The sequence below is a fragment of the Canis lupus genome, chromosome 23, assembly GCF_011100685.1.
Source record: "Canis lupus familiaris isolate Mischka breed German Shepherd chromosome 23, alternate assembly UU_Cfam_GSD_1.0, whole genome shotgun sequence".
Lineage (NCBI taxonomy): Eukaryota > Metazoa > Chordata > Mammalia > Carnivora > Canidae > Canis > Canis lupus.
Window position 1 is genome coordinate 36,550,825 of NC_049244.1, and position 23,382 is coordinate 36,574,206.

The window sequence follows — 23,382 nt, forward strand, 5'->3', positions numbered from 1 at the left end:
AGAGAGAGGGAGATATATACATATATATACACACACATATATGTTTTTTAAATATATAACCAACAAATATGGCTAGACATTATGGGTAGAATTGTGTTCCTGCCCAAGAAGTCCTCCTAACTTCCAGTTCTCAGAATGCGACCTTACTTGGAAATAAAGTGCTTGCAGATATAATTAGTTCAGTTATGATGAGGTTGTACTGGAGTAGAGTAGGCTCCTAATCCAATTGGACATGAAGATGGCCATGTGAAGATGTGGAGACACAGGGAGAAGTCCATGCAAAGACAGTGGTGACATTCGAGTTTGCTGCCACAAGGCAAGGAAAACTCTAGCCTACTGGAAACCTGGAGGTGCAAGAGAGGATCTTCCCCTAGAAGCTTCAGAGAGAGAGAGAGAGAGAGCATGGCCCTACTGACCTCTCAGTTTCTGACTTCTAAGCTCCAGAATTGTGAGAGAATAAATTTCTGTTGTTTGAAGCTCTCCAGTTCATGGCACTTTCCTATGGCAGCCCCAGGAAACTACACTAGATTGTGGAAAATATGCATATATTGTTTTCATGGCTTCTACTTAATGCTTTCTAAAGTAGTTATACCAATTATATTCCCACTTTCAGTATGAATATTCCCATTGCTTTTCATTTTCACCAGTACATGGTACTATTACACTTTTAAAACGTTTTTAGTTTTGATGTATGTGAAGTGGCACCTCTTTTGGTCTCTTCGAGTTGCTATAATAAAATATCACAAATGGGGCACTTTACAAACAATGGAAGTTTATTTCCCACAGTTCTGGAGCTGGCAGTCTGAGATCAGACCTTCGAGTGAAGGTCTTCTGGGCTGCTGTCTCTTCCTATTTTCACTGGCATAAGGGGCTCCAGAGCTCAGTGGAGAGGGGGGGCCTCTTTTATAAGGGTACTAATCCCAGCCCTCATGACCCAGTAATCCACCCAAAGGCCTCTCCTCCAAATACCATCACCTTAGGGGTTAGATTTCAACACATGAATACTGGAGAGATACAAACATTCAGACCAGAGCAGTATCTTTTTATTGTTTTAAATTTCTATTTCCCGGATGACTTGTAAGATTGAGCATCTTTTTTGTGTGTTTACTTGCCTTTTGGATTTAGTTTTCTATGAGTTGCCAGTTTATAAATTTCCCCTGGTTTCTTAATTGCTTAGTTTATTCTTATTGATTTGTAGGAATTCTTCATATATTCTGGTACCAGTCCTTTGTTAGTTATGGGCTTGCAAATATCAATTTTCCCGGCACAGTTTCACATTTCACTTTATTTATGGTATCTTCTAATGAACAAAAGTTCCTAATTTTAATGTACTGAATATATCAATACTTTCTTCATGATTTGTGCTTTTGGTTTTGCATTTAAGAGATTTTTCCTTACTTGTAAGCCATAAAAAATATTTTTTTAGCCATAAAAATATTATTAAATTTCTTCTAAAATTTGTAATTTTGCATTTTTCAGACTTTGGTGCATCTGGAGTTCTTTTATTACCATTTATAGAGTGTCCATCCTTTCCTTCATTGACTTCTAAGCACATATTTAGTTTTTATACATGTATTCATCTATTTCTGGGCTCTCTACTCCATCCTATTTCTTTGTCTGTCGTTTCAGCAGTATCACGCAATCCTAGGTACTATCATTGTGCATTGTCTAGCATTTGTGTTGCATGCGCCACTGAAAAGTCTTCAGACTTGTTTCTTTTCCAAGCTAAGTATTAAATACTATTATTTCAAAATACCACATTAGCACCATTCTGTGTTATTATGTAGTATTTTCACTATTGTTTATTCCTAAATGTTTTTTAATTTAAACTTTTATTTTCTCTTTGAGCTATTAACCATTTAGAAGTTTCCCCCTCAATTTCCAAATATGTGAGCATTTTAAAACTTTTTTTTTGTTACTGTGTTTTAACATCATGGTGATAAAAAATGTTGACTACATGATGTAGATACCTTACTATTTGTTGACACTTGCTTTGCAAATACATAATTTGTGTTTGAAAGTCAAATTATGTACTCTAATTGTTCATTGTTGGGTTTCAATTGGCCCGTTAGAGCAGAATTGCTCGATGTATCATTCGAATGTTCTCTATTCTTACTAAATTTTGCAGGCTTGACCTACAAATTATAAAATGAAGCATCTTTCATTGTGATTGTGAATTTATGAATCTTCTTGTAATTCTGTAAATTTTTGCTTTATATATTTTGAGGTTATGTTATTAAGTATGCAGAGGATTAGAATTATTAAATCTTCCTGCCAAATTTAACATTTTATCTCTATGCAATGACCCTCATTGCTTTAGCAAAGCTTTTTTAAACACACATATAAATATAAATACACACACTGTCATTTTCAACTTTTCTGTGTACTTATATTTTAGGTGTTTTGCTTGTAAATGACTCACGGCAACATTTGAAAAATATCTAATTTTGAAGCTCTATTGTTAATAGGTAAGTTAAAAAAATAATAGGTAAGTTCATTCTTTTCCTATTTAGTAATGATATATTTTGGGTTTGCTATATCAATTTATTTTGTTCTAATAAATATGCCTTTCCTATACACATTTTTAATTTTTTTACCGTCACTTATAGAATTGAGTTTTCTTCCATCCCCTCCTTTTCTTGAATAATTTGAAGTTATTTGTTCTTTTTTTTTTTTAAGATTTTATTTATTTATTCATGAGAGATAGAGACATAGGCAGAGGGAAAACCAGGCTCCCTGCAGGGAGCCTGCTGTGGAACTCGATCCCAGGACTCTGGGATCACAACCTGAGCCAAAGGCAGATGCTCAACCACTGAGTCACCCTGGCATCCCAAAAGTTATTTGTTCTATATCTAATCTTTAACTAACTGCTTTACACTTAAAATTTGAACAAGAACTCTTGGTGAGCACCCTAAATGCCATCTATATCTCCATTCTACTTCAGAACAATACATGGAGGCTAGAATTTTTTTAATCTGATCTCTCCACTCTAGTTTCCATGTTATTTTTGCCCAGTATTTTCTTGCAATTTTGTTTATACGCCATGCAAATTACCCATCATTTTAGCTAATGTTTTTATTTTCTGGTTTAAATCTTGTTTGGATCTTTCCACATGTTTTTTTATTGTTCTCTATTCCTTCTTTTATCTTAGAATTTCCTTTCATGAGGGCCCACTAGTAAACTAGCACTTGATGTCTAAAAATGTCTGTATTTCATATTCACTCCCAAATTACAGTTCAGGTATTTAAAGAATTTATTAATTATGGGCATGTTTTAAGCACTTTGGAGATAGAAGCATGTGATCAGTTTCTATGGAGAGTTTTTTTTAATAATAAATTTATTTTTTATTGGTGTTCAATTTGCCAACATATAGAATAACACCCAGTGCTCAGCCCGTCAAGTGCCCCCCTCAGTGCCTGTCACCCATTCACCCCCACCCCCCGCCCTCCTCCCCTTCCACCACCCCTAGTTCGTTTCCCAGAGTTAGGAGTCTTTATGTTCTGTCTCCCTTTCTGATATTTCCTACCCATTTCTTCTCCCTTCCCTTCTATTCCCTTTCACTATTATTTATATTCCCCAAGTGAATGAGAACATATAATGTTTTGTCCTTCTCCGATTGACTCATTTCACTCAGCATAATACCCTCCAGTTCCATCCACATTGAAGCAAATGGTGGGTATTTGTCATTTCTAATGGCTGAGTAATATTCCATTGTATATGGAATCATTGTATATAAATGATTGATTTATACAAAAGATTGTATATAAATCACATCTTCTTTATCCATTCATCTTTCGATGGACACTGAGGCTCCTTCAATAGTTTGGCTATTGTGGACATTGCTGCTATAAACATTGGGGTGCAGGTGTCCCGGCATTTCATTGCATCTGTATCTTTGGGGTAAATCCCCAACAGTGCAATTGCTGGGTCGTATCTATGGAGAGTTTAAGAGAAGGTCTAATCTCCGTTTATAAAGTACACAGTTCCATATTCATATGTGCATTGTGTTGTATAAATCCTCAGAATCCTTAATCATTGTTTGTGTAGCTCCTCTCTGAAAACCCTTTGTCCCCTCTTCTTCTCTTCTCAGTAGTTGCAGCATTAAATCAACCTTTAGACCAATTTTAGGGAAATGTACTTAGTTTGGATTTTAGTAGTCTGATTTAAGAGTATTCACCCTCAAACTCTAAATCCAAAAAATAGCTTAAGATTTTTTTTTTTTTTTACAGTGAAGTCACTTTCCAGTATTCTGCTGCTCATTGACTAAAGCAGGAATAGACCCCCCACTTTGCCATTTCAGCAAGGCTTGGGTTTTAATGTCCTTCAATTCCTCTGCCGGTGAATACATACCATTTATCATGTGCCATCCACTCAACACTGTTTTTTTGACATTCTCGGGTGTTGTAGAACATCCTGTGAAGGTGATACAATATATCCTGTCCCCTTTGGACACATGATTCACTATACATGGCCACGCCAACTTGGAAAAAATTTTCTTAAATATTGAGAAATTGAGACATAAAACTTAAAAATTACTTAGGTCGAATGATTTCCTTGGAGCAGCCTAGAGAGTCAGCTGTCACCCTTAGACTGGAAGGCTCCAAAAAGGGAGCAGGGATGGGTAGTCTCTTTCTCTGAATTGGGAAAGCAATGAAATGCTATCTGGTCACTTCTCTTTCATGGAGGAGAGCTCTCCATTGGGATGTTTTGTGTGGAAGGCATTTCTTGACTCCTAGTTCAGTCTGTTCAAGGTGTTTTAAGCAACTGGCATTTATATACTTATTAACCCCCATTATAAGTGGACATGATGTAGAGAAAGAGCTTTGGACCAGGACTCTAGACAACTAGAACCTAGCCCAGGCTGTGTGACCTTAAGTCGGGTGTGACCTATCTTCGCTTCCATTTCTTCCTGTATAAAATGAAAACAATATCTGCCCTACCAACTCCTCAGATACTCTTTTATTCTCTACCACCACCCCACCAGTAAGGATATTTTAAATTTTCCAGCAAAATACTCAAGCTACATGAAAATATCAGTTCTATATTTTTTATAAGAAGAGTGTATATTTAAGTGGTTTTGCAATACATTGTTTGGTGATATAGAAAAGAGTGATGAGGAAAAAATTACTCTGTTCAAGGAAGGTAAACCATTTATTCATTCAATAACTATCTAGCACCCATGTGCCAGGCACATGAGGCTCTCCTCTCCTAAAATCTATATTCTACTGGGAAGAGACAAGAAAAAAATGAGCAAGTAAATTCATAAGAAAATATCTGGAGAGGTGACATTTAAGATGACACCTGAATGTCATGTGATGGTCAGAGGTACAATCCCAGGAAGGTCAGAAGTACAATCCCAGAAAGGAGTTCAGCCCCAAGGCAGAGAAGACCTTGTCATGTCCAAAAGAGCCAAGGCCAGTAGAGAAGGAGATGGTCTGAGAAGCAAGCAGGAGCAGATCAAATAGGGCTTTGTGAGTTAGCCTACAATGTTTTTTTTTTTTTTTTTTATCACAGTTAAGAATGGTTGTTTTTTTTGTTTTTTTTTTTTGCATTTTTTTAAATTTTTTATTGGTGTTCAATTTACTAACATACAGAATAACCCCCAGTGCCCGTCACCCATTCACTCCCACCCCCCGCCCTCCTCCCCTTCCAACACCCCTAGTTCGTTTCCCAGAGTTAGCAGTCTTTACGTTCTGTCTCCCTTTCTGATATTTCCCACACATTTCTTCCCCCTTCCCTTATTTTGTTTTACTTCAAATATACTGGAGGGTCTCTGGAAGATTTTAAGATAAACACGTGCTGGGGAGTTAGGAGAAACATCTATTGGCGGTAGGACAGAGTAGGCTAGATGGGGAGGGAAGAGAGACTGCAGGCAGTGGTATTCCTATCCGAGGGCTGCCACAACATACTGCCACAGACTGGGTGCCTTAAACAACCTATTTGCTCACAATTCTGGAGGCTAGAGTCTGAGATCTAGATGTTGGCAAGGTTGTTTTTTCCTGAGACATCTCTTATTGGCTTGTAGATGGCTGTCTTCTTCCTGTATCTTCACAGGGGCTTCCCTCTGTTATGTGTGTGTCCAAATTTCCTTTTCTAATAAGGACATCAGTCGTATTGGATTAAGGCCCATCATAGTGACCTCATTTTACCTTATTTACCTCTTTAAAGACCCTCTCTGTAGATAGAGACACATTCTGAGGTACTGGGAGTTAGGACTTCAACATACGAATTTGGGGTGGTGGAAGGTTCAGTTTAACCCACAGAGTAGACGATATAGTGTAAGCAAATGTACAGAGACGTGATTGGCATAGAGCTTTCTGACAGTGTCAACAGCAGCCAGAAGCATAGTTTATACATAATGAAAGTCAGGTTATCAATGGAGGTGAAAGCCAGGCTGATAAGAGTCTTGAATATAGGTAAGGAACTTTGGCCTTCTGCTATAGGTCTTTTTTTTTTTTTTTTAAAGATTTTATTTATTTATTCATGCAAGACAGAGAGAGAGAGAGAGAGAGACAGGCAGAGGGAGAAGCAGGCTCCATGCAGGGAGTCCGATGTGGGACTTGATCCCAGGAATCACACCCTGGGCCAAAGACAGGTGCTCAACCGCTGAGCCACTCAGGCATCCTCCTTCTGCTATAGGTCTTGTGGACCCTTGGAGGGTACCTAATAGTGGAGAAGGGATGAAGCAGCTAATTGTGTGAACACCAGGTAGAAGAGGGTGGAAACAGCTGAAAGCTTGGGGCAGGGGCCTCAAGTCCGGCCCTTAGATACAGAAAGGAAAGAAGTAGGAAGGAACGTTCTGGGGAAGACCTGCCAGTGACAATTCATGCAGCAGGGTGACAGGATTCCATCCTGAGAAACTGTGAAAGCTTACTGAAAGACAAAGGCTGCTGGGTAAAACTTGCACTGGTGTTATGATTGGGGTGACTCAGGGCAACCCACCTTGGTCTCCATCCAAACCTGGCACCTAAAGTCATGATGGCAGCTGGACAGATTGTCTCATTTGGCTGCAAAAAAGTATAACTTCAGAAGCAGACAGACCTCCGTTTAAATCCCAGTTCCTTCATTTGTAGCAGTATGTGATGGTTAATTTTATGTGTCAACTTGTCTGGGCCATGGGGTATTCTGGGTGTGTTCCTCTGAGGGTGTTTCTGGATGAGATTAACGTTTGAATCAGTAGACTGAATAAGGCAGATGGCCTTCCCTAACGGGGGTGGCCCTCTTCCAATCAGTTGAAGGCCTGAATAAAACAAAAAGGCTGACCCTTCCAGAGTAAGAGAGGGTTCCTCTTGCCTTTCAACCGGGATGCTGTTTTTTGTTTTTCCTACTTTTGGACTTGAACTAAAATTTTGGCTCTTCCCGGATTTCAAGGTTGTCTGTCTTTGGACTGAAACTACACCATTGGTTCTCCTGGTCCCCAGGCTCTCAGACTAGGACTAGAAGTATACCATTGACTCTCCTGGGGGTCAAGGACCTAGATCTTGGTCTAGGATCCCATAATTATAGCCCCTGTAATTGCATGAGCCTTATAATAAGTCAATCTCTTTCTCTTCATATTTATTATCAATCATTTTTATATCAGATATAGATATAAAGATATTTGTATCTATATATCTGTCTCTCTGTCTCTCTCCCATTGGTTCCACTTCTTTGGTGAGCACTGATTAATGCACAGTATAACTTAATCTCTTTGAGCCTTAATTTCCATGAGTGTCTGATGGGAGTAATAAATCACCTTCCAGAGCTGTGGGATGACTAAATGAGGTGATGTATATAATGGCTGGCTCATAGTAGGTGCTCAATAAGTAGTAGATTCTTTCCTATCCCCTTTGGTGGAACAAAGCTAGGTGTAGGTATTCACAGCATATCTGAACTGCTCCGGCAGTGCCTGTGGGCTGATGCTTTCCTTGGCGGTGTTGGCAAAGGTGCTGGTGAGGCTTGAGCTGGCATGGCTCCACGTGTGTCCACGGGTCCACATTTTGCCTGCATGGAAAAATACCAAATACTGGACTAAGGATCAGGAAAAAGGCCACCAACAACCCGTAGAGCCCTGGGTGAATTATCACTGTGGATAGCTCTATTTACTGTACCTCTCCTATCCAGCAGGGAAAAGATTCAGCTCTTTGCAACTCATTTAACCTTAAAAACAACCTTGTTACATTAGTCCATTTGTAGCTGAGGAAACTGAGTTCCTAATAGAGTAAGTAGCTTTCTTGAGTCATACGTGGTTAGAAAATGGTAGAACTGGGTTTGGAATCCAGCTTTGTTTGATTCTGGAAGTCACTCTCTTCACACGGAGCTCTATTGGTCACTCTTCTTGGCCTTCACAAGTCTCCACATTTGAGCTACAAAATGGGACTAATAACAGGACTTACCTCAGTATTCTTTCCTGTCCTCTGTCTTTATTGTAGGGAACAAACGAAAATAAGTATGTTCTAGTTATTCGTGATGCATTATAAACCACCCCAAAACTTAGTGGCATAAACAGTCATTTTATTGCACTCATGGATTTTGTGGGTCAAGGGATTTGGGCAGGGCTTAGTGGAAATGGCTTCACTCTGTTCCATGATGTCAGAGGACTCAACTGGCAAGATCCAAACAGCTGAAGGTGAGTCAGCAGCTAAGAAATGGAATTATCTGAAGGTTCCAGGATGACTCAAATGTTGGACTCAGCTGGGGCTCTTAGCACACCTGCATGTGGCCTTCCTACATGGCCTGAGATCCACACAGCATGGCAGCCTCAGGGTAGTCGGACTTTGTACCTGGTGGCCCTAGGCTTCAAAAGTGAGCATCTTAGTGAGAAAGGCAGAAGTTGCATCACCTTTATGATCTAGGCTGGAAAGTCACAAAGCATTACTTCAGTTGAATTCTGTGGGAAGAAGCAGTCACAAGTCTGCTCAGATTCAAGGGCAGGAGAGATAGATTCTATCCCTCAATGGGAGAAGTGTCACTGGATTTTATGATTGTGTTTTGTTTTGTTTTTAATTGCCTCAAGGTACACAAGTCCAAGGGAAGTATAGGAGAGAATACTGGACTAATTCCTTGCTATAATCAATGACATATTTGTTTTTAGTCGGGGCACTTTGGCTTGCCAAGCATAAAACACTCATGTCTAAATAGTGTTGAACATGAGCTGGATTTGGTCACGAACAAGCTTGTCTTGCTTTTTCCTGAAGAGAAATGCCTAAACTTTAAAAAGCTCCTTTGGCAGCAGCAGTGTCTGCACTAGCATCAAAACATCTGAGAGATGTTAGAAATTCTGTAACCTGTCCAATTGCTTTTGGGTCATGAAAACCTGGCTTTACCTGCCAAGATGAGGGAGGGGAACAATTAATGGCCTCAGGTCTTCAAGGATCAGATTTTCAACCTTTCTTTTACAGTTAAATACTTTGAATTGAATTAAATTAAAAACAGAAAACATCTGATTAATTTTATTTTTAAAAAGAAGATTCCACAAGCTGCTGTAATTTATTTATTTTCTTCATTTACCCAGTTTAAATTATTCAGGGGCTGTGTTTTGGTGCTTAATTGGGCAAAGCATTAATGACCTTAGTGAAAACAAGAGGGTTTGGCTGGTCTTATGTTGGGCCTGTTCTTCTTAGATTGTATTTTCTGGAACAGGAAAATTATTTATTAAAATCTATTGACCCAAATAAATTGTTTGAAATTCATTACTGCACCACCAGGTGGGACCCCTGGGCTTGGGGCTTAAAGTGACCAAGGCCTTACACTATCCTGCTTACCATATTCTGAGCCTGGTCTTTAAAGAAACATGTGCCAATAGTAAGTCAAAAATAAAGGGTAGGACCTCAACAAATTTGGAGATTTGTATTACTACTTTGGTGACAGCTGGTTATTTATTACTCAGAGGTGATGGTGGATAAAGACGAAAAAAAAAATCAAATAGCCAAAGCTACCTTTTCTGATACAAAACTATTTTTCACTGCTTACTTTTTCTACACGCCTTCTCAAAACAATGATGTGTGGGAGAAAGATGGAATTTGGAATTAGGCAGACACGAATTCATATTCTGCATAATTACATGAATGTAGATAAGTTACTCAAACTTTCTAAGCCAGTAATCTGGTTATAATAAAATAGGGAAAAATAATACCTGCTGTTGCAAGGATTAAGGGAAGTATGGAATGTCAACCCTCCACTGCAAAGCCTGGCACCATGTGATGCATTAACTGTTGGGTTGCTTTGCCCGCTCTCTGCATCTGCAGTGGTCCAGAAGAAGCACCGGGCACAGCAGTACTCCACACAGTTGACGTGGACTTGAAGTTCTTGAGGCCGGAGTATTTCCAGGGCTGAACTTACTTTCATCCCCTCAGCCAGGTTGGTGCCTTTCTCCCAAACAAAACCGAGTTATGAGTGGCATTTCAGAGACTTGAGAAATAGAGATGGGGGGGCATTTTTATATCTATTGGACATTGACACTGTGCCAGGCAACATACTGAATATTTCACATACGTTTTCTCATTTTTCTCTTGTAATGACCTTATGAAGTAGGTGTAATGCTTCTTAATCAACCCCCCTCCAAACCCCTGCCCCAAATGTAGCAGCTTAATACAAGAACCTTTTAGTCAGCTGGGCAGCTCTGATGTGGGCAAGGTGTGACTGATCTTCCTGGGCTTGCTCATGTAACTGTGCTCAGCCAGGAGTCAATTGCTACTAACCAGCCTGGGCTGGCCTTGGCTGGCGGGACAGCTCAGCTCTGCACCATACGGTCTCTCACCCTCCTGTAGGGTTAGCCTGGCCTTGTTCTTATGATGGTGGCAGAGGTCCAAGGAAAGGAAAAGGAAACATGCGTGTGACTGTCCTACTGGCCAAAGCAAGTCATATGGCCAAGCTTTAAGTTGAAATAGAACAGCATATCCGAAGGGAATGGAATTAGGGAGACATGAACAAATGGGGGGGGGGGGGCACTAGTGTACTTGTCTCCCTCAATAGGCATTGTTTCTAACCCCATTTGTAGAGGAGGAGATGGAGGCCAGTAATACTGTGCCTCTTGGTCACTGGCCTGCTCTTTGGTGTCTCTCTGTTGTGTTCTTTCTTGGTGATCAGCTACATTGGGTGGGGGATGTTTTCCAATCAGCTGTATTTTCTCTTCTTTTTCATTATTTAGTCTGCATTTGAAATCTCATGTAAAATTTTGAGACTAACCATAACCAACGGGTCCTAATGAAACCCCGTAGAATGATATCAAGGGACAGCGCAGATCAGTCATTAAAGGAAGTCTAATGGTTAGGGAAAATGAAGGCGAGGCAGATATGCAATTGGATGGAGTGTAAATGGAAGGAAATGAGACAGATTTATACTTCTCCTGTATTTGCTGGTCTCCTCGATTTTGCCTGGGTCAGCTTGCCCTTCTCCTTGCCATCTTTTCTAGATCTGGATACCAAGTCGGCAGAATGCAAGATTCTGGTGTTGGCCTAGTGCATTTATTAGGTCTTTGATCTTAGGCAAGCAAGGATGTTACTAACTTACCGGAGCCTCTATTTCCTTATGTGTGAAATGAAAATAATAATAGCGCGGAGTGGTGGTTGTGCAGGTTAAAGAGACCTGCAGTGAAGTGCCCTGCTTGGTCTGAGCCTGTCTGCAGCCGCCGTGCTTCACTGCTGGGGTGGGGGGGGGGGTGCCGCCCCTCTCTCCCCTGCCAGCCCGAGCAGGGAGATGCAGAAGAACTGGCCTTCAGAACTGCTGGGTGAGCTGCCAGGGCGGTGCTGGAAGCCTGAGCAGCAGGAGGGCTGTTAATGGATTTTATGGCTTTGTTGAGCACCCCAAACAACAGTTATTAATTATAGGATGCTGTTTAGACACTGTTGCAATATATACATTTTGTTAATTGATTTGTATAGGCTCGTATCTGGCAACATAAAGGATGTGCGGGACCATAACATTTCCAGAGCACTGTAATTGCCTTGTACTGCCCTCTCGCTTCTCAGAGGGGAAACAAAGGCTTTGGGAGAAGACAGACAACTCTTTTTGGCCATTGGACCTCCGATGTCTGTCGAGCCCAGTGCCCAGTGGCAGGTAATACCACCTGTCTAGGTGCTCAGTAAATGTGTTGAATCCGTGAATAACTAACTTTTGTTTCTGTATTTCTTTACTCCTTACGAATCCCGGGTTGTGCGCGATATTGGCACCGCATATCTGCAACTATGGCAAGGGTTTATTCTGAGCCGTTAACGTTAACTGGGTGCTTTTACGAGCCTTGCGTGGCCTGGGGTGGGAGGGGATCCCCCCGACGCGCGTCGCCCCTGCTCTCCGGGCACTGACAGTTAATGGCATAAAACGTTACGAGGCATGACGTCAGGCGGCCTGGCCTTAGATACGTGGGGTGACCCAGAGAGGCGGGAACTCCTTGCCTCGAGGTACCGTGCTGCAGGGAAGTTTGGGTCCGCACTGCCGGCCCGGAACCCCCAGCCTGCCTGTGCGGGTCTGCTCCGCCAGCCTCGGGGAGCCCGCACCTGCCGCTCCAACCCCAGCCCCCCCTCCCCAGCCCGGGGGCCCAGGGCAGGGCCGCAGCCCGGGCGTCGGCTCCAGGGGCGTGGCGGGGGCGGCCCCAGCCCCGCAGACACGCGCACGCCCCGGCGACCGCTTTCCGAGGGGCCCGCCCTCCCCGCGGGAACTACCCGGGGAGCCCGGAGCGGGGACAGGCGAGCCCCCCCCTCCTCCCCGCAGCCGCGGCCCCGGGAGCCGAGTCCCCTGCAGCTCGAGCGCCCGGGAGCGCGGAGACGCGGGAGGAAAGTTGGGGTCGGGGCCGCGGCGCCGGGAGCGCGGAGGCGGGGAAGCGGGGCCCGAGTCCGCGTCTCATGAATATGCACGAGCCGCCTCCCTCCCTCCGTGACGTCACGGGCCGTCCCGGGGTGAGCGCCGGAGCCGCTCCGGGTCCGCGCCAGTGAGCGCCGCTGCTGGCGGACGGCGGGCGGCGGGCGGCGGAGGCCGAGCGCGGCGGCGCCCCCAGCGCACCCGCAGGCAGCGCGAGGCGGCGGGCGAGAGCGGGCGAGAGCGGGCGGCGGCGGCGGCGGCGGCGGCGGCGGCGGCGAGGATGCTGACCGGGAGGCTGTGCTGGGTGCCGCTCCTGCTGGCGCTGGGCGTGGGGAGCGGCAGCGGCGGCGGCGGCGGCGGGGGCAGCCGGCGGCGCCGCCTCCTCGCGGCTAGAGGTGGGTGCTGGGGAAGTTTCCTCCTGGCGGAGGAGGGAGGCCGGGCGGGCGTGCGGGTGCCAGCTCGGGCGCCCGGGCTCACGCCGCGTCTGCACGCCCTCCCTTGCCGCAGCTGCCCCGGCCTCGGCGCGCGCGGGGTCCCCGAAGTGAGCGCCCTGCGCCCGGGACCCGAGAGGCTGCACCTGCAGACGCCGGCCCAAGCCTGGGCGGGGCCCGGGGACGGAGGAGAAGGGAGGGCTGCGGGGTCTGGACAACTTTGGGGGCTGCCTGTGGCGAGGGGTGGGGGCGTCGCGGGCTGCAGCCCGGGGACTGCTTGAGCAGGGCCCGGGCGCCGGGGTGGGGGGGGGGCGGTTGTCGGCTCCTGCCCCGACGGAGGGGGAATCCGCGGCGGCACCTTCAGAGGACGGAGCTGAGCGCGTCCCCAGCCCGGAGGTGGGTGGAAACTTGCAGGCTCCGGGGAAGCACCCCCTCTGGCTCGCCTCAGGCTCCCCCGGGAACGCGAGCCCCCCCGCGGCCAAGCCGACCGCGCTCGGGCACCTGCGGGCCGAGGCGCCCACCTGGCGCCCACCTGGCGCCCACCTGGTGCCCACCTGGCGCCCCTCCTCCGCCCACCCGGTGCGGTGGACGGTCCCGATCTCCCCGCTGCTCGCTCCCAGAGCGAAGCCGGGTCCGGGGGAACGCCCGGCGCTGCGGGGAGACGGTAGGCTGGCGAGCGGCGGACTTTGACAGCTGCCTGGGTGCAAGGGGGGCGGGGGCGCCGGGGTAGGGGCGGCCGGAGGGCGGGTCCGAAAGAGGCGGTCACGTGCCGGCAGGACGGGGCGGGGAGGGGCGAGGGAGGAGCAGGGGGAGCCGAGTGGCGGGGGGCGCTGGGGAGGCAGGAGCGCCCCGCTGGGTGGTAACTTGTTGATTCTTCGCGCTGCTGACGAGCCCGGTGTGCGCTTGGTTTGGGGGCTGTGGCCAGACCTGCCAGGTAACCAAGAGGCGGGAACGGGGTCGCTGAAATCTTGTTTGACCGTCGTCCAAGCACGGAGGGGTTTGCACCTGTAGATAAACAGGTTCCCGATTAGGGGCAACCTGGTTTTGCAAGCGAGCTTTGGACTGCAGCTTACCAGGGCTCAGGGAGGGGTGTGTGTATACCTGCAGGGTGAGGAGAGCGAGAGGTCGACAGTTTGCTACCCCCGGACCTCAGGGATGCTTCTCCCACAACTTGTGAATGATACATTTGAGAAGAATAGGAGAGTTCCTGCTGATCCTTTAACCTTACATTTTTGGTGACATGGTTTTTGAAACTAATTCACGAGCAGACATCCTGTTTCTTTTCAGCAATCCGGCCACGACACCCCTATTCTTGAGAAGCAGTTTCTTTTTTCTTTTCTTTTTTTTTTTTTTTTTTTTTTAGAAGACAAGGAAAAATCTCATTAGGAAAATGTCTCAAAGTGTGGTAGAGGAGTCCCTGATAGGAGGGATCATACTGAGAGACTGCCGTTTTGGTAAAAACAAGAATTAAAAACAATGAGTTTCCAAACCTTTTGCCCTCCTTCTCCCATATAGATACTTTGTTAAACAGGCAGATGACATGTGTTTAAAGATTTTTTTCATCACTTTGTAGTAGAACAAAGGGTGTATTTATAAGCAGATGTCTGCAAACAGGAGAGCTTGCCTCAAGTGAGGAAAAAGGGAAAGCTTGTTTGGGTAAAGGACCTGGTGTGCTTATGCACTGCAGAGTTCTCAGGTCAGAATAGAAAGCTTTGCAGAGATTAAGAGAGGAAGATGAAAAAGAAAAAAAAAAAATCCGGGCTACCAGTGATTCACTGTTTATGTGTACAATTATTGCATTTTAACCAACATTTTTCATCTCCTTCACTTAGAATACACTCATTTCGCGGTGAAAACAAGCCATTTGTCTTTCCAATGTAAAAAGTTGATTGACCCTAGAGGAATGAGAGTTGCTGAGTCCCCCTTCTTCTTTCTTTCCCCTTCTAACCACTGGGGGGCTGCAAAGAGCGCTGTTAGCTGCATTTTTTTTTTTTTTTAAAAGACAAATGTGTAATAGTTGATCAAAACAGAGACATTCATTATGACACTTTAGTCGGTATTTACAGGACTGACTTTCCTTATGACAATGCACTTGCATTTTACGTTCCCAAATCTCACATAATCTCTGAAGAACATGTGCAATAAATAGTAAAGGTATGTTTCCTACTGCCCCTGACTGCCGTTTCTAAGGTTCGTAGCATTGTTACTCCCGTCATTGAGAAAGAGAGAAGTCAGGAGACGTGTGAAGAAGACTGAACAAAACATAGTTTTCTTCCTGCATACAATTCTGTATCACGTGTAGAAGAAAATAGGGAGCGTGGCTGGCAAGAGTTGAATGTGCCCTCCGGACAACTGTCTGGAAACATGCCTTCCCAGCTTTGGGCTCCTGTAAGGTCTGTGGTGCACGGCTCATTTGGCCTTTGTATTCCTTGCTTCTTGCTGCAGGGATTTGAGCAGCTAATGCCGTACAACTATTTGGGATTTTCACAGAACCACTGAACTTGCAGTGCAAACATATTCCCAATTTCTGAAATAATCTGGTGCCCAGACAGTGATTATAACCACTTCCCTCTGCTCCTCTCTGTCTTGGCTACTCAAAAAAAGATGAACACTTCTTGGATTCCTTGAAAAGACCAACTTCCATTCATCCCGAATGTAACCCTCTGGTTGCTGGACCAGGATGTGCTCATGGATCCTCTGGACTATGTTTTCAGACTGAAAGGTCACCTTCCTCAGCCTGATCCCTTCTGTTACTCATCACATGGTCAGGCTTAGACATAGCCTCCCCTAGGAACCTTTCCAGACTGATCTCCCAGAATGGTCACCCCCAGAACACTGTGGCTCTCGCTCTGGCACACCTGTGCTCCTCGTCTGTCCCCAGCACCGCTTTGTGAGCTTTGAGGGCTGGAATCTCATCCTGCCTCTCCTGCCTCTTAGGGCCGTGCTGCTGCCTGGTCTGCAGGTGGAAGCTGAGCAGTCAGTAGTGATGGGCTTAGTGGCTCCACCTGTTTGCAGTCGAGGTGCTGTTGTTTCCTGATGTAGATGTTTGAGATGCTTTCTCCTCTCCTGTATGGAGTAAAATTTGAACTTAGAGAAACCCAGGTTCTAGTCCTGGTCTTACTGCTTCCTACTTAGATAATCTTGAATAAACTAGCTAAGCTTTCTGAGCCTCAGTTTCCTTATCTATAAAAGGAGGATACAAAAAATTTATCTTGCAAGGTGGTTGTCTGGAGAGGGACTTAGAAATCATTTAGCCCAGTTTATGACATGCAAATGGCACTAAATACGTAGTGACTGTAATTATTAGTCACGTAAACACGGTTCTAGAGTCTGAGATTTGGTGTAACCTCCTCTTGCTGACCTCTTGGCAGTTCAGTAGCTTTGTTCATGTCTTTTCTCAGCCCAAGCTCTATTTTCTCTCTGTGTGTATGTGCATATGTGTGGAAAATACTGTATATAAATGTAAGTGCACATTTATACACGTTTGGCTTGAATTGTGAAAACATTTACTGGGATGCCTGGGTGGCTCAGTGGTTGAGTGTCTGCCTTCGGCTCAGGTTGTGATCCTGGGGTCCTGGGATGGAGTCTCACATCGAGCTCCCCTCAGGAGCCTACTTTTCCCTTTACCTAGGTCTCTACCTCTCTCTCTCTGTGGCTCTCATGAAAAAAAAAAATCTTAAAAAAAAAGAAAACATTTACCACTTTCATTACTCTGTGGACACCTTCGAGGCCAGGGCCCCCTTCTCACTCATCTCAAAAGCCCTGGTACTTAATGTAGGGAGAGCCTAGAGGAAGGACTCAGCAATGTGTGCTGTATAAGTAAATAAACGTGTCTCGGTGAGCCAGATCTGGAGGTGTGCGGGTTCTGGTCTCTGGAGGAAAGATCTGTGGTTGGTTGGGGCTGTTAGGAGAGTTCCCTACCCAGTTAGCACTTTCTTCCGAGCCCTGCTATTCCAGGAAGCAGAGACACATTCTGGTTTTACTTAAGACAACCTCTCTGATGATGACTGTTTATATAGAAGAAGGTAACCCAAGGTACGAAACCAAATGGCAGCTTGAAACAGATTATTTTTGTTATTGGTTGTCTGGCCCACCACTAACTGGACCTTGTGGAAGTGCTTCTGTTGGCATGGTAAGTTTGAGATGGGCCAGGAGAGGATTGAATTGGGGGAAGGCTGCTGAGCTCAAGACATGGACTGTGTAGGGTGGAGGGACATCATCTTAACCAGGTGGGGCTGCTGTGACACAAATCCTGGGGACTTTGTAGCTTGTAAGCAACAGCAATTGATTTCTAACAGTCTGGGGGCTGGAAGTCTGAGATCGGGATGCCAGGAGGGTCGGGTTCTGGTGAGAGTCTCTTCCAGGTTGCAGACTGCCGGCTTCTCATTGTACCCACACAAAGAGTAGAGGGCAGAGAGAAGAAGCAGGCTTTCTCCTGACTTTTATAAGAGCACTAATCCCATTGATAGGGGGCTCCACCCCCATGGCCCCCTCTTACTGCAATCACCTCCCAAGGACCCCACCTCCTAATGCCGTTACTTTGGGGATAGGGTTTCAACATATGAATCTTGAGGGGACGCAGACATTCATCCACAACGGTCATGCAGTGGGCTTTGAGGGAGCATCAGCAGAAGGCGGGGCTGGGGGGTGACAGAGAAGGGTGCCTTGGGTGAGAGGCCAATGCAAACATGCGCTGGGCCCTGTTCTTTAGCCTTATCAGCCAGGAGCTACTTCTTAGTCTTCTGTTATTCTCCGTGAGGGGAACAAAAAGATAAAGCAAGTTCCAGATATCAAAGAGCTCACACTCTGTGTAGGGCAGACATCACACATGACACGAACTATTGGAGAACTTCATAGCTGACGGGGAAAGGGTAGATTGTGCACTAGAGACCTCAGAAAAATCTTGGAGAAAAAGAAGAAATTGGCAAGGATGGGAGAAGTCAGGAAAGATTTACCGAGAAAATGAAAGGGGGCTTGATGGGTGAGTAGGAGCTGGGTAAGCAGATAGGAGGGGGGCAGGACGGTGAATGCAGGCTGGTAAGAATGCACATGATTGGCACACAGGTAGGAGTCAAGAGGGAGCTCAGCCTTGGCCAAATGTGTTTCTTTGTTTTCCTTTTTTTTTTTTCTTTTAAAGGCAGGGGAGGGGGGAGAGAGAGAGAATCCCAAGTAGGCTCCGTGCCCAGCGCAGAGCCTGAAACAGGACTTGATCTCATGACCTAGAGATCATGACCTGAGTGTAAATCAAGAGTCAGACGCTTAACTGACTGACCTACCCAGGCACCCCATTTTTTTCTTTTCTTTCTTTCCCTTTTTTTTTTTTTTGAGAGAGAATACATTTCTGCATACAGATTACAGAGCTAATAAAAGAACAAATGTTTATTGAATGCACACTGTGTGCCAGGCACTTTTTTCAGCATTTCACAGGCGTCCATTAGTTTGGTCTTAACCCCAACCCTGTGATGCAGGTAGAATGATCATCCCATCTTTTTTTTTTTTTTTTTTTGACTATCCCATCTTTACTGAGAAAACTGAGGCCCAGAGAAGTGAAGTAACTTGCTCATGGTCTCACAGCTTAGAGGTTGTAGAACTGACATTTGAACCCAGAACAGTGTGATAGACATGGATTTCCCACATCACCTGGGCTTACCGACCAGAGTGATGTGATGTCTGCTTGGGGAAGGGTCTGAGTGGAGTCAGAGAGGCTCTTCCTACCTTGAAAAGGCATCTCCTCACTGTCTGAGAACATTTGGGCTTCACCACAAAATTGCTAAAAGAGTCCGTTTCTTTTCAAGCCTTTCTCTGATTCGCTTCGCAATGAGGAGTAAGCATGGCTTCTGGCTTCTGGTCCAGGCAGCTCGAAGCCCTTCTCACCTCCCATCACAGTCATGCTTGGCCCCACACAGAGAAGGCAGCTGTCTGCATTGCGTGGCCTGAGATGTGCTTGTAGGGGTCTCCTGCACCAGAAAGAGCTCTGTAGCTGGTCTTTCATTTGGGTTAAGCATGGCCTTCTTCTGACTCCTTCATTAGGCAGGATGAATAAAGGATACCATGAACGCTTTCAAATATATTAGACTGGATGCTGGGGAGAATGAGGTGGGGATGCTGAAAAGTGAACATGGCAAGAGTGGGAAGAGATGGTGTAGATGGATTAGCAGGTGCCTGACTACTCATAAGGCTGCCTTTTCTTCTCATGGCATGGCATGATTATATATGTCAATTGTTCTTTTCACAAATACCCAGTTTATGGGTTGGTAAAGGAACCCCACAGGGCCTGCAGCAACAGAGCCAGAAATCAGACCAGGGGGTCTTACTGCTTGTAGGTGATTGTAATCCTGCCCCAGAGAGCCAAGTGATGTCTTGGACGATGTCACTCAAAGCCCACTTCTGCTATCCCTTAGTGGTTTTCTTTTCTTTTCTTTTCTTTTTTTTTTTAAAGATTTTATTTTATTTATTCATAGAGACAGAGAAAGAGAGAGGCAGAGACACAGGTAGAGGGAGAAGAGGCACCACACAGAGAGCCTGACGTGGGACTCGATCCAGGGTCTCCAGGATCACGCCCTGGGCTGCAGGCGGTGCTAAACCGCTGCGCCACTGGGGCTGCCCCCTTAAGTGGTTTTCTAATCCTTGGAACCGGCTCTTGTCCTTACACATTCTCAGGACCTTGCTTGTCCCCAGCTCAATGCCCTCTGCTTGCATCAGCTCTCCCAGGGTCATCTCTGGCCCTGACCAATTTTTCTAGCTCATCTTGAGCCCTGCTCAGAGGCTCATCGATGTCTGCCTCCTCTAGGATGCTCTGGGGGACCATCAGTCCCATGTATGCCCCACCTCTTACCTCCCTCCAGGAATCTGCTGTTACTCTGTCTGTGGCCTTCATTTGGATGTGCACTCACCCAAGTCAGAGCCCCAGGACTCCTCCAGCATGCTTCTCTCTCCTCCATCACACCCCATCCTTCATCATGTCCAGTTGATTCTATCCATGAATATCTAGAATATCTAGAATACCTAGAATCCTTCCCATGTCTCTCTGTGCTCATTGCTACTACCTTATTCAGCAGGTGTTGCAATGAAAGTGCTAAATTTTAATTTTTACCTCCTCCTCACCCCTCCCTCACACTGCTATCAGGAAGGGTAGCACTAACTCCAGTCTCACCAGGCCTACAGGAAATTCCATCCTAGTCCTCATGAATCCATCCTGCACCATTCATACTAGGGGCTGGTAGGGCCCCAGGGTTTTGAGATTAGCTTTGCACTCTTGGAATGGCTTCAAGTTTCTCTCTGTCACAGGCTACCACTTGTGATGCCCACTATCTGAACAGCATGGCCCCTCGATGTCCCTGACTCTACTTCCAGAGACAGCAGGATCTTTGCTGCCATGGGGACCCTAGTACTGGAAATCTAATCCTTCTGCCACATGCTGTAGCCACTGCCCTGGGATTGGAAGGGGTGCTGTGGGGGTTATGAGAGGGAGGAGGACACCAGTTCCTGTTCTAGAGGAAACCAGGCTCTCTCCCACATTTCTGCCTCTCCCATCCCTACCTTAACCCCTTCTAGCAGCTCACATATTCATAGGGCAAAGGCTAGGACAGGAAGCATCTGCAGAGAACTTGTGCCTGCACTCTTATAACCCAAGCCGCCTCTGAAGCAGGGGTACATGAGGGCCCACTTGCTTTCTGAGAACAGGGAGCCTCACCTCTGATGATAGTACCTCTCAAGATAGTTCCAAACTCTGCCATAAAAGTTGATGGTTTTCCCCTCACTTCTCATCAGGCCTCCTCTCTTCTCAAAGAATTTTCCAGCAATTTCCAGATAGCAAATACAGCCATCTACCAAGAGCTGACTATTTCTAGGCACTGCTCTGAGTGCTTTATAGGTATTAATACTCATTTAGCCTTCTAGCTACTCAACTCAATGGGGATAATAAGTATGCTCTTATTAAAGGTAAGAAAACCAAGGCCAGGAAGGTTAAGCTCACCTTGAGGCCGACCTTCATGGAGCCGGGAGCCTGATGCAGGCCTCTGTCTCAGGACTCTATCTCAGGACTCTGGGATCATGACCTGAGCCAAAGGCAGAAGCTTAACTGAGCCACCAGGTTGCCTCAAAGCTCTCAGGTATTTCTGATGCCCAGCCAAATCTGAGAAGTACTCCCATTGGCTACTAACAATTCCCCAAAGAATGCTTTGTTTCTTTAACGTAGGTTACAAAGCTGCTTCCAGGTGGTGACCTGTTCCATATTTTACCACTTCTAGTTCCCCCATCAAAGTGCCTATTGCCAGGACACCTGGGTGGCTCAGCGGTTGAGCATCTGCCTTTGGCTCAGGTCGTGGTCCTGGGTCCTGGGATCTGTATGGGGCTCTCCCCTGCGGAGCCTGCTTCTCCCTCTGCCTGTGTCTCTGCTTCTCTCTCTGTGTTACATGAATAAATAAATAAATAAAATATTAAAAAAAAAAAAAAAAAAGGCCTATTGCCTTCCTGCCTCCCCAGGTAGACTGTGAGGCCCTCCCGGAGAAAGAATCCCGGTCACCTCTGTGTGACCAGTGTCCAGCACTGCCCAAGGTTCATAGTGAATGCTGAGTGTGGGGGTGGTGAATGTGTGCTGGGTGGTGCCACCCATGAAGGCTGTGAGTCCCTCAGGGCTCTGCTCTTGCACATTTCTCCTGGTGAGTGCCCCTTCCTGCCCTTGGGCACTGGTAGGAACTGCTCATCAGGCCTCCCCCTTTTAGTTATCTGACTTTCCAAACCAATTAATGGCATTCACTTTAAAAGTTGAAAACACTGAGCTCTACAGATGAGTTAGGAGAACATTAACCACACCAAAATGTGTGAGGGCGTCAAGTCCGGCAGATGCCATTGGAATTCTCACTGAGAAAGGCTATAAGTGCTACTCTTATTGCCCTAAAAATGCTTGCTTGGGGATCCCTGGGTGGCTCAGCAGTTTAGTGCTGCCTTCTGCCTGGGGCATGGTCCTGGAGTCCCAGGATCAAGTCCCGCATCGGGCTCCCCGCATGGAGCCTGCTTCTCCCTCTGCCTGTGTCTCTGCCTCTCTCTCTCTCTGTGTCTCTCATGAATAAATAAATAACATCTTTAAAAAAATAAAAATCTTGAATGGCTGAAATTTGACTGACTTTTAAAAAAAAAAGTATCATTTTTGTGACTTACACCACTTTGCATGTCCATGATGTCTGTTGTAGTGTATAGTTAAATCTGCAGTCTTCAAACAAGTCTGACAGAAGTCACTGTGGAGAATGACGTCTTGTGACCTGGACCCACTGATCAGTGTGAAGCTAGGGGGCAAATCATTCACTCCTCTGGGGTCGGCTTTGTGCCCCCTCCCTCCTCTACCCACAAAAGTTCTGAGTATCCACATGGAAGTGGCTCTGAATGCCCTTTGCAAGGATAAAGTGTCTACGAAAGGAAGGTGATCAGATTTAAGAAATTTGTTTTGAGACTTTGAGACTCAACTCCCCCAAACAGAACCCCGCATCATTTTCTTTTACACTGCCTTACCTATTTAGTTAAGTATATTTTCAGGAGAAGTTTGAATTTAGTGTTAAGTTCCTTCCCAGCTCTTTGATGTACAGCCTGCATATGTCACACAGCTGGTGGTCACCATGGTTACCCAAGAATGCAACAGCTGCAGGTCCATAAATGTTCCGGGAAGAACCAGTCAAAACTGTTAATATTATGTCAAGTTGATGTGTCGTTTTCCAATTTGCATGGATAGCTGCATTGCAGCAAATTAATTAAAACAGATAAATGTTAATCTAATGCATGTCTCCTTGTAATTAATGAAATATAGCCATTACAGGGGTGTTTGATTTATTGTTTTAATTTATAAAATGCTGAATTCTCCTATAAAGTTAGATATAGTAATAGGAGAAGCTGACCCATATATAGCATTAGGAAAAATAATCACATTTCTATAAATTAATCACTCTCTAAAAGGATATAGTTCATTAACACCGTGAACTGAAAGTGTTAGATGTAAATTAGATTAACCTTTTTAGTGACACTTCCATTTATATTGCGTATTCTCTTCAAACTCAAAGCACTTTACATACATTAATTCAATTAACCCTCCCCAGACCCTTGTTAAGTAAGTACATATATCAAAGTTGGAAGGGAGGAGAAATGAAACCCTTCAAAGATATTGAAGTCCTGGTCTTAGGATGCATTA

The 23,382-nt window shown here is 45.6% G+C and overlaps 2 long non-coding RNA genes across 3 annotated transcripts in view; one reads left to right on the forward strand and one right to left on the reverse strand.

Moving 5' to 3' along the window:
- Nucleotides 1-2,468, forward strand: part of LOC119865402 — a 52,360-nt gene extending 49,892 nt beyond the window's left edge. The window contains exon 4 of the long non-coding RNA XR_005377076.1: nucleotides 2,399-2,468. This is a non-coding gene — a long non-coding RNA (uncharacterized LOC119865402). The remainder of the gene's footprint in view (nucleotides 1-2,398) is intronic.
- A 4,073-nt stretch (nucleotides 2,469-6,541) lies between these two features.
- LOC111091958 lies at nucleotides 6,542-22,821 on the reverse strand. Of its 2 annotated transcripts, none has more exons than XR_005377078.1 (3): nucleotides 22,713-22,821; nucleotides 16,064-16,271; nucleotides 6,542-7,983 (listed from the first exon to the last, which is right to left on the reverse strand). It is a non-coding gene; the product is annotated as an uncharacterized LOC111091958 (long non-coding RNA). The 2 variants fall into 2 exon arrangements; XR_005377077.1 differs by lacking the exons at nucleotides 16,064-16,271; nucleotides 22,713-22,821 and adding exons at nucleotides 10,115-10,346; nucleotides 11,491-12,460 and having other exon boundaries at nucleotides 6,544-7,983.
- Nucleotides 22,822-23,382: the final 561 nt, after the last annotated feature.